The sequence below is a fragment of the Neodiprion lecontei genome, chromosome 2 (assembly GCF_021901455.1).
Source record: "Neodiprion lecontei isolate iyNeoLeco1 chromosome 2, iyNeoLeco1.1, whole genome shotgun sequence".
NCBI lineage: Eukaryota > Metazoa > Arthropoda > Insecta > Hymenoptera > Diprionidae > Neodiprion > Neodiprion lecontei.
Genome location: NC_060261.1, coordinates 44,315,436 through 44,325,305, shown reverse-complemented (window position 1 = coordinate 44,325,305; position 9,870 = coordinate 44,315,436). Strand labels below are relative to the sequence as shown.

At 43.0% G+C, this 9,870-nt stretch overlaps 2 long non-coding RNA genes across 3 annotated transcripts; one reads left to right on the top strand and one right to left on the bottom strand.

The window, feature by feature from the left end:
• Positions 1-1,867: 1,867 nt before the first annotated feature.
• LOC124293161 lies at positions 1,868-8,022 on the bottom strand. Its single transcript, XR_006903097.1, has 3 exons — positions 7,907-8,022; positions 4,256-4,258; positions 1,868-1,883 (listed from the first exon to the last, which is right to left on the bottom strand). It is a non-coding gene; the product is annotated as an uncharacterized LOC124293161 (long non-coding RNA).
• LOC124293159 lies at positions 5,408-6,072 on the top strand. 2 transcript variants are annotated; one of them, XR_006903094.1, is made up of 3 exons: positions 5,408-5,588; positions 5,746-5,799; positions 5,887-6,072. It is a non-coding gene; the product is annotated as an uncharacterized LOC124293159 (long non-coding RNA). The 2 variants fall into 2 exon arrangements; XR_006903093.1 differs by having other exon boundaries at positions 5,433-5,588; positions 5,890-6,072.
• Positions 8,023-9,870: the final 1,848 nt, after the last annotated feature.

The window sequence follows — 9,870 nt, the reverse complement described above, 5'->3', positions numbered from 1 at the left end:
TCCCCCCGAGATCCCCGAGATCCCCGAGATCCCCGAGATCCCCGAGATCCCCGAGATCCCCGAGATCCCCAATCCCCAATCCCCAATCCCCAATCCCCAATCCCCAATCCCCCAGCCCAGCCCAGCCCAGCCTAACCTTTTTTTTTTTTTTTTTTTTGTTCAGCGGCGAAGGGGAAATCTTCAAAAGACATCCGGTTGTTCTTGGATGTCATCGGATAGTGCCGGATTTTTACCGGCTAAAACCCCTCCGCCGCTCATCACCTAGGACGAGGCGGAACCGCTTTCGCATTACTTCACCTCGTCCCTGTGGCCGGCCTGTTTTCCTGGCCTCTTATTCTCTCCGTGGCCAGCTCGCCAGCCGGCGCGGAGCATGCTCCTTGCCGGCCTGTCAAGGCTACGCCTCTCTTCCATTCCTCGTACCTACTCGCTATTTATAATTAATTACTATCCCTACTTTACGGTAATTACTTACTCACTACTTATGTAAGCAGTCACCCGCTTGCTACTCTTGCAGCGCGTGACCTACTGACGGCACGGAATTTGCTGACGCAAGTTTTCCGCACCGGCCCGCCTGTACTTGTCCCGCAATTAGTATTAATGTAGTCCTACATGTTAGTGGTTAGTTTCATAACAATTATTTGCTACATGTTAGTTATTCCCTATATCATATGCCTAGCGTGTTAGTTATCCTACAGAGCAGTTGAGCAATTGTTATTTATTATTGCTCTGCCCGTTCTACAGTACGTACAGTACGTACACACAGTGCGCGACCTACTGCCGGCGCGGAATTTGCTCACGCAAGGGTTTCGCGCCGGCTTGCCTGCACTGTTGCGTCTGCCCGTACTACTTAGCGTACACACGGTACGCGGCCTACTGCCGGCGCGGAATTTGCTGACGCAAGAGTTCCGCGCCGGCTCGTGTACACCTGCACTGTATTTTATACACCTGTCGCATATAAGTCGACCGTGTTTTATACCCAGACCTACTAGTAGTGTTAGTTACTATTTACAATTTTACCATTTAGTGTTAGCATTATTTGCTAATTAAATGTAATTACTACATTGACCTTACTATCTACTCGCGCTAGCCTGCCGAGTCTTGCTGCTCACCGTAGTTTGCTGACTCAGCAAGGTCGTCAGCCCGCGCTTGATGTTTACACTAGCCTGTCGCTCGGCGCCAGTCAATGCCACTCAGGCCGTGACCCACTGCCGCCGGTATTTTGCTGGCGCAATAATTCCGGCGGCCTAGTCCCGCTTCACCACACCGTTAATTGTCCGGTGTCTGATGACCACTTATCACTTAGGTTACTTTCTGCTTAGTCTGTAACCTTTTTCACTCAATCGCTTGAGTATTCCTATAATCTTAATCTACACAGTGTTAAGCTACGCTGATTGGCTTTGCAAAAATGTCCTGCCAAATCGCTTATTTGTCTGTATCACTTGTCCCACTACACGTCCTCCAGCGCACTTTCAATGTTTTCTGCAGAGCATGCTGCTGGCCGTGCTTACGTGGCCCCAGCCACGCTTCTGCACACTTACCTGCGACGTCCGCGTCCTTTCCAGTCGCCAGTCCGAGCAGGTGACTCCCTTATCCACTGTGGACCTATAGTGCGGGAACATCCTCCCATGTTCGGCCCAGCTGATGCATTGGCAGTCGGCGGTAAAGACCACGCCGTCGAGTACCACGATGTCTAGCCCCGGCGGTTGCATGTTCAACGGGCTGCACGAGTTCGTCAGCATTTGCTGGCCTCCAAACCTGCGTTTCAGGTACAAGATGGCCCGGTTGTTGCCTACGTAATTTACGTCCCCGTAGGTCATACGAACCCTTGCACCCTCACTGCCCGGCATTGTCGCACTGACCGCGGGCGGTCCTCTTCCGATCTCCTGTGCGGCGTGCTTTGCCGCCAGGCGCACGATCTTGTCCTGTAACACGCTGATGTTCGTTGCGTCACTGGTGGGTTCGGTCGCATCGTCCCTGAGGTAGCCCGCGCTCCTGAAGCATACGGCGTGCCTGTAAGCCAGGTCGCAGCCGCACGCCATAGCGGGCGCGGGCGTGCCAGGGTTGGGTCCCCTGCCTGGCTGTTCGCCCCTTCTGATCCTTTCAAGCTCCTCCTTGTCGCGGAGCACTCGTTTGATGTAAGCAGCCACCGCACTCCACTGTTTCGGCCCTTTCAACATGGCGTACACTACCTCCCGGATGTTCGCGATCGGTCCGGTCACGCTTCGCATTTCTTCCCTTGGTGCCTTCCATGCCGGGCATACGAACCACGTGTGGTTTGCGTCATCCGCAGCGGCTTCGCAGTGGTGGCACCGTGTCGTCGTCTCCTTGCCTATACGATGGAGGTATGTACCGAAACACCCGTGCCCCGTTAGGCCTTGGGTTAGGTAGAACTCCATCTGGCCGTGTCTCCGGTCAATCCAGGGTACTACCGAGGGTATCGCCTCCCTCGTCCATGCCCCCTTCTCCGCCTCTCCCCATTCCACGTCCCATGCCTCGGTCGTCTTCACCCGCTCTTCGCGTCTTAATCTGGCCCTGGCCGCCTTGCTGCGGGCCCCGCTTCTCGCTTCCGCCTCCGCGATTCTCTTCCGTTCGGCCGCCATCAAGTGCAGCGGGATCAGGCCCGCCAGCACCATAACGGCCGGCGTCGAGACAGTGCGATACGCCGACACTACACGCAATGCACTGGCCCTTCCCGCAGCCTCCAGTCTGCTCCTGTTCCTCGCCACCGATAGGGCGTCGGCCCATACTGGGGCTCCGTAGAGCGCAACGGAGTAGGTTACGCTCGCCAGGAGTTTCCTTTTCACGTGGGCCGGTCCCCCTATGTTAGGCATTAGCCTGCCAATCGCCGCAGCTACGCCCATGGCCTTGTTAGCGGCCTGCCGCACGTGCGCCGCGAAGTTCAACCTGGCGTCGATGGTCACTCCCAGGTACTTCACGCTGTCTGTAGGCTTCACCTCGTGTCCTTTGACTTTGATAGGGTTCACCTTCAGCGAGTGCCGCCTAGTTATTACCACTATCTCCGTCTTCCTTTTCGCCAAGTCCAACCCTACACCAGCCAGCCATGCCCAGGCACTGCTGATTGCTTCGTTGGCCTTGCACTCGAGCAGTTCCGCCGTCCTTGCCGTCACCACCAGAGCTACGTCGTCGGCAAAGCCGATCGTTGTCACCCCTTCTGGCATTTACTAATTATATTACGGTTGTGGTTTATCGCACGCAACTCTATAAAAATGCCTTAACGTTTGCAAGGAATGTTTTGTTCCCGATATTTTTGAATAAAGTTTTTACTCACCCAATTCGATATAATTTAATTCAAAACTTTTTTTACATGTTTTAAGCTCCACTTTGATGATCAATGGGTGGTAAATGGATTCCCTAACGATTGAATTAGTGTTATACAAATTTTTGATTAATCCGTATGGAATTCAGCCCACCATAGGATGAAGGATAATGGACGGAAACTTCTTAGAATTGAGGACTTCTTTTGAACATAAAGAAAAATCACGCTTAAGGTAGTACCGTGATAGCAGCAGTCCTCAACTTCCAGAGAAATATCCCTTGTATAAAACATTATAACTAAAGTAAAAAGTAGTTGAGATACAGTACACCTTTGGGCTTCCTGTCATATGCGCAGAAGTATAAAAATTTTCCCATTGCGTCTTTTGTCTGACTTGGCAACGTTGCATTCTAACTCAGTATCTCTTGCCCCTCAAGCATGTGTTGTAGAGAATTGTATTGTTATGAAATCAATTTGAGGTTAGTTATAATTGGAGACTGAACCGTACCGTAACCTATACCCGCAAAGTTCTGACATTTATTTCAATTCGTTGGGCCTTTATGGCATTTTAAACTTCTCGCGTAGGGCAACGTTGCCAAGTCACTATTTCTCACGGGTCAGGTTATGAGAGGAAGTTTGAAAATCATTAAAAGCAACAAACTTTAAGAATTATTTACAAGAAAATGAATACCGCTTGTTTATGTTTTTTTTGAAAAAAATTACTTGTTATATCCTCAATTAATAATTCTCAGTTTTTAAAAAAAATTCTAAGAAAAGTATGGCTGTTATTAAATAAAATGCTCACTCTAACTACGGTCGGGATAGGGAATACATGTAAATTGTACTACTTTTGATCGCTAATATTGCAAAATTTAGTACCGCAAGGACTATTAAAAAAAATTCCTACGTATAAAGGACACTTCAAATTATGTGTATTCAAAAATTGAAAGATATTGTAAGAAAAGTGATTTATCACGGTACTACCTTAAATACAAGTTTTTCATCACATTATTTAATGATCTTTTACACCATATAATTGTAAATAATAATATACTTTTGAAAAAATGATTTGTTCTTCATTTAATGTCTCAAACATTATTTTACTCGTCAAAAACTTTTTTGTGTGACGAATATATCGTTAGATCTAAATAGCATATATTACGCAGTTCACATCTAGCGCGCATTTTGTGACAACTTTCTGTACAAGATGGCAGAAATTCAATTTTTCAATTGGATGCACGAGCTTACACGTAGAGTATACGGTAATATCCAATTCAGTGTATATATATATCAGTGGTCCTAACGGACACTTCTGGAAGATTTGGCAGTTAGATTTTAGATTGTGTCGGAATACTGTACTGTACAGATGCATACGCATATGTACACTGTGCATGCTCAATCACTGTGTTTATCCACGTCGTCAATGAACTTTTTGGAAAGTGTTACGAGTGTATGGTCGCGTTGACGGTCAAAAATATACTGACCTCATTTTCAGGATTCCGATCGGTGTTACGTCCCAGCTGATAACTCCGGTGACACCCTCTCTCAGTTGATTTCAGCGATGAATCTGACTATGTGTGTATTGCGAAACATACTTCGAGTACTGCCGACCGTGTCGTCACGCAGTCAACTGCGAACTGCGTTCCGTTTTTACTCCGAGTTGACAGTCGCATTGGTGACCAAAACTACTGATGTGAGTCTAACTGTAGCTGTGTGAACGATTCCAGTGTCTATTATCTGGAAATTTTCACCAGGTACCGTAGCGACGTTACAGTCGGACGCCTCGGCGGATGGCGTCCGTGGGTTATGTGAATACCCTGAACGTAACGCTGCAACACCGACGCCTGCACTTCTCAATCATGGGACCTCTTCAGAGCGTTACGTCCGTGATGTGACGTCATAACGGATGCTTCCGGAAGATTCGGGAATTAGATTTTAGATTATGTCGGAAAAGTGTACCGCACACACACATATACACACGCGTTCACTGTGCACACTGTATCACTGGATGTATCCTCGTCGCCAATTAACTGTCCGGAAAGCGTAACGAGTGTGTAATCGCGTTGACGGTCAAAAATATACTGACCTCATTCTCGAGATTCCGATCGGTGTTACGTCCCAGCTGATAACTACGGTGGCGCCCTCTCTTAGTTGATTTCAGCAATGAATCTGACTATGGGTGACGCAATAAAGAATTCAACGGAAAAGCCAATATCAAATGATACAGATATTGCGTGTTATTTATAGAAAGAAAGAATCCGAAATTCAATGTGAAATGTCATTAACAAGTGGGAGTCTGGAAAAACAGAAGTAGGTAAGTAAACAACGTTTATTGTGAAGAAATTTTTTATTTACATATTATTAAAAATGCGTTTCATTCACGATTTGTTATGTGCATTTTATTTGAAAGTAGTTGTATCCGAAACTATCAGAAGCTCCTGTTTGATAATAATAGCTTCTAATATTTTCAGGTACGAAATAATTCATCGTCAAAGCGGGATTAAAGTTGTCAGACAGGGAAGCATGTAAGTAAATTTCTAATTCTGTGATCTTTGGCTATTAAAATATTTTAACATGGATTCAATGATAAAATTAGCTTGTTTTTTTTTCAGCAGGTTCGAAGTTTAAACTTTGATTAACACGAGGAAAATTATGCCTCACCTGATGGTCAAAACGTTTCTGTAGCAAGGATCCTGGTTTCTCCAGCGATGCAATCATTAAAACCATCAAACCTGGTTGTTCCGTCAGACATCGGGTGCCAGAGTGAATTTCATCAGGCCATCGCCACCTTCTTAACATCAGTTGAAGCAAAATTGAAGAGCGGGATATACTACAGATAATTGTGACTGAATATCCCATCATTTTGCTTTGATCGAGCCGATAGCGATAAGTTTGTTACTTAACCGTTGCTGCCAATTCATTTTACCGAGGAATCACTCTGTGCACCATTGTAATTCAAGCAATATCATTGACCAGCATTATTGTTTAAATTTTATGCCATTTAATTAGGTACCTTATTCTGAAGCTTACTTTTACTCTCTTTGGCATTAAATTCAGATAAATAGTCTTTCACGTCGTCAATTAGATTGTAGGGTTGAATTTTGCTAGGCAAACTGAGCCAATCCAAATCTAGAAATGTTAAATAACTTTAGTTAAAAATGTATTTAAAGTTAATCTTAGTTGACGGTGTCATCTGGCTAGCTAGTTGCAGTTATCACCCGTGCTTCGGTCTCGCGGAACCCAGTAAAGTGTAAAGAATGCTTTCACTTACTAGCACACGTTGCTTTGCAATTAATCACTTGGTCTGCTATAGGATTTACTCGCTCGCTAACTTTTTTATTACAATGCAATTTATCGACAGCTTAAAACCAAATTCAATTTTACACTCTTTACGGGGTCTTACGCTAAGACTGAAAGCTTGTGAATCTCCATTTACCGCAATTATTTCTCCATTTCACGTTAGCGTTGTCTGGAACAAGAAAATTCTCATCCTGAGATTGGATATGGAAACTGAAACGTAGAAGTTAGTCATTGGCATGAATTGAAAACCAAGAATTTTATAATGGCTTCTGCAACACAGCGACTTTTTCCAAATATCCTTGTTACAAGGTGACGTTCGCAGGACTATGAACAAGATATTGTATCGGATTACATTATTTGGAAAAAAATCTTCATCAACTTGGTTGAAAATCAGATATTCATTTGTTTTGATGGAACAAGGGACACAATCTTGAATCCGATAAGTCAATATCCTCGTAATACTGTTGTGACATTACATTAAAACATTATTGTCCTTGAAACTAATTGTGACGTTAAGACGCATTTTGAGAAAGTTAATTTTCAACTTGTGTCACAGGATATGATCTACGTTTCTGAGTTCGACGCTTCGAATTAGATTTTCTTTGTTTCGAACCGCACTAACATGAAATACAGAAATCATTTTAATAAATCTAATATTACTTGAATTTTCGATTTGAGTATTAGGATCCCTTCATTTATTCAATCGAACATCATTGAAAATTTTCGAAATGAACTCTGATAGACATTGGAAAATTTTCAATGATAGTAGCAATAATTTATTGTTCAGAAAAAACGCGTTGACTATCGACTATCGACTATTTGTAAATTTTGTTGAACTATTGTTGAGAAAAAATAGATTCACAGTTCTATTACGGATAGTGAGATATTTAAATTTTTTGAAAGCTCGATTTAATGTCTCATTTTCAAAAGTGATAAAATTCAATATTACCGCCTGAAATCACAAGAGAGTGAGAAAGTTGCTTAGTTGCTTGAATGTGGCGATGATCTTTGTACGTGCGATAAATTGAATAGGCAGATAACAGTGAATATTAGAGATGTAATTATTTTGGCCGTATCACCTGTTGATAGAAATAAATTTCATTGTTATTTCTAATGTACGAAATAGCAAAAGTGATCAAATAAAGTGTTCCCACCTACCTGCTGCGTTTCTTCCAAGCACCCAACATTTAAACAGATTTCTCATTTCGGTCGAATAAAGCCAATTTTCAGAGAGCATTAGCATCAAGTTTCGACCGTTCGTGGTAGAATCAACTTTCCGAGTCACTAACTCGACTGTTTGAGATTCTAACCTCAAAAATTCGTATGAATCACATCGCCGCCAGACACGGGTTTTGACAGCTGAGAGTCGGAGTGGCCAACCTGCCCGAACAGCCGATAAAACTCGCGCATGCGCATTGACTGTATAGTTTCTAGGGATTGTCCCGGTAGGCTAATAAAAGAAAAAAACCCTAGAGGAGATTTTCTGAGTGAGCATAGGCTATGCCGCATAATAGGCAACCCCACTCACACACAGTGTTGATTGCAACGAACAATTACGTTCAACTTTCGGACTTGCACTGTGATTTTGAGATCAAGCTTCATATACTTGAGGCTTTGATCGATCAAGCGTATTTGCAGAGTTTCAAGCCACCTGAGTTTCCCTGATTATTCAAATACTTATCATGGAATCTGCGGATATCAACACCGAGTTGAATTTTTGATTGAAACTGATCGTTCGATGCTCCAGGTAAAGCTCGTTTTTGAATCACGTACTATGAAATGAACAATGTGTTTAGCAAACGTTGCATAGCGCAGGACTTGATCGTTGAAAGTTACACAGCATCAAGATTAAACATGTACGTATTACCTTCAATTTTGCGAACTTTTACTTCGAAGTAACCAACACCTCATTACATGGGAATCAGTACGCACAAAACTTTGCTGTTGAATTTGTATCATTATAAATTTACTGAAATACTCGAATTCGAATTCTGGACGTGTGAAAGTTTCAAATATTCCTGATGCGATGTTATAAAACTACGATGATGGTCAGAGGGGCCACTCGCTTTGAATTCTTCAACAATTCACGAGTGAATAATAACAATTAGAGAACAATTAAGAGCAATTTGGGAGCAATTATTTTGCGTAAAGATTTTCATGGAATTCGAAGATCGCAAGCCAACTTCACATAGGTGGAATTGCAACGTGGAAACGTCATAGAAGGCGTTTCAGCCGTAGCCTTTTTCAGTAAAATACTGTACTGCTTTGTTCTGATTTGTAGTGGGGTTACGGGTTTGGTTATGGGTTTGTTGTCACTCGCGAGTTTTAAGGTATATATCGCATCACAGTTCACTAACGTGGTGGAAAAACCTGTAGCATTCATGCAAATTGAACCATTTACACCTTTTACACTTTTTACACTTTTTACATTCGGTCTAGGCCAAGTACACAAAAGCGTAACAAAAGTCTAGTGACATTTGTAAAACGAACATGGCCATCCGACGTCGCGTCCGTTAAAACGAACGCGCAAGTCTACACTCCCCACGAAAGTGTAGCTAGTGTAACGTCCGACCGGAACGTCCGTATGTTTTATCGACTATTATTACTGCATGTTACTTTTATCAACTAACCAAACTCGAAGTACGAGAATCTTGTAACCATAAGAAATTAAAACAACTGTCTAACTATTTGGAATATCCCTAGATGGAAATAACTATGAAATTCACTAGCCAAGGCTTAAAAACCATGTTACGAGATCTTCGTACCACAGAGAACTATAATACTATTATGCGTTATTATATATCACTATCACATTAACACTATAATTAACTAACACAATTATACCCAATTATTATATAGCACTCAGCAATGCCATTTGTGCATTCGGAGCTGAGAGCTATACTTAAGCAACATACGCTTTACTATATAGCCTGGAGTATAGAAGACTGTAAAACCATAGATAAATGCATAACCAATATAATGTAAAGATAGCACTGCTGCAACCCATAAAACCAGAGGCTGCAAAACCATCAAACCGTGAATGCTAATTACCCAGCATGAACTATACCTTCTTCCGCAACGCCGTATTGTAGGCAACACGCGCAACGTTTTGAAGGCAATGCAGATCTCCAATGTGGAGCCATACAGAGCCTTACCTAGAGAATACATTAGGAAACTTACCGACGAAACGAAAACGTTCTAGAAGCTTCCAAGCCGATTTATATCAATATAAGAATTAACAACTACAGAAGGGAATCATATACAAAAGCACACATGTAAACCTGCTCTAAAGCTAT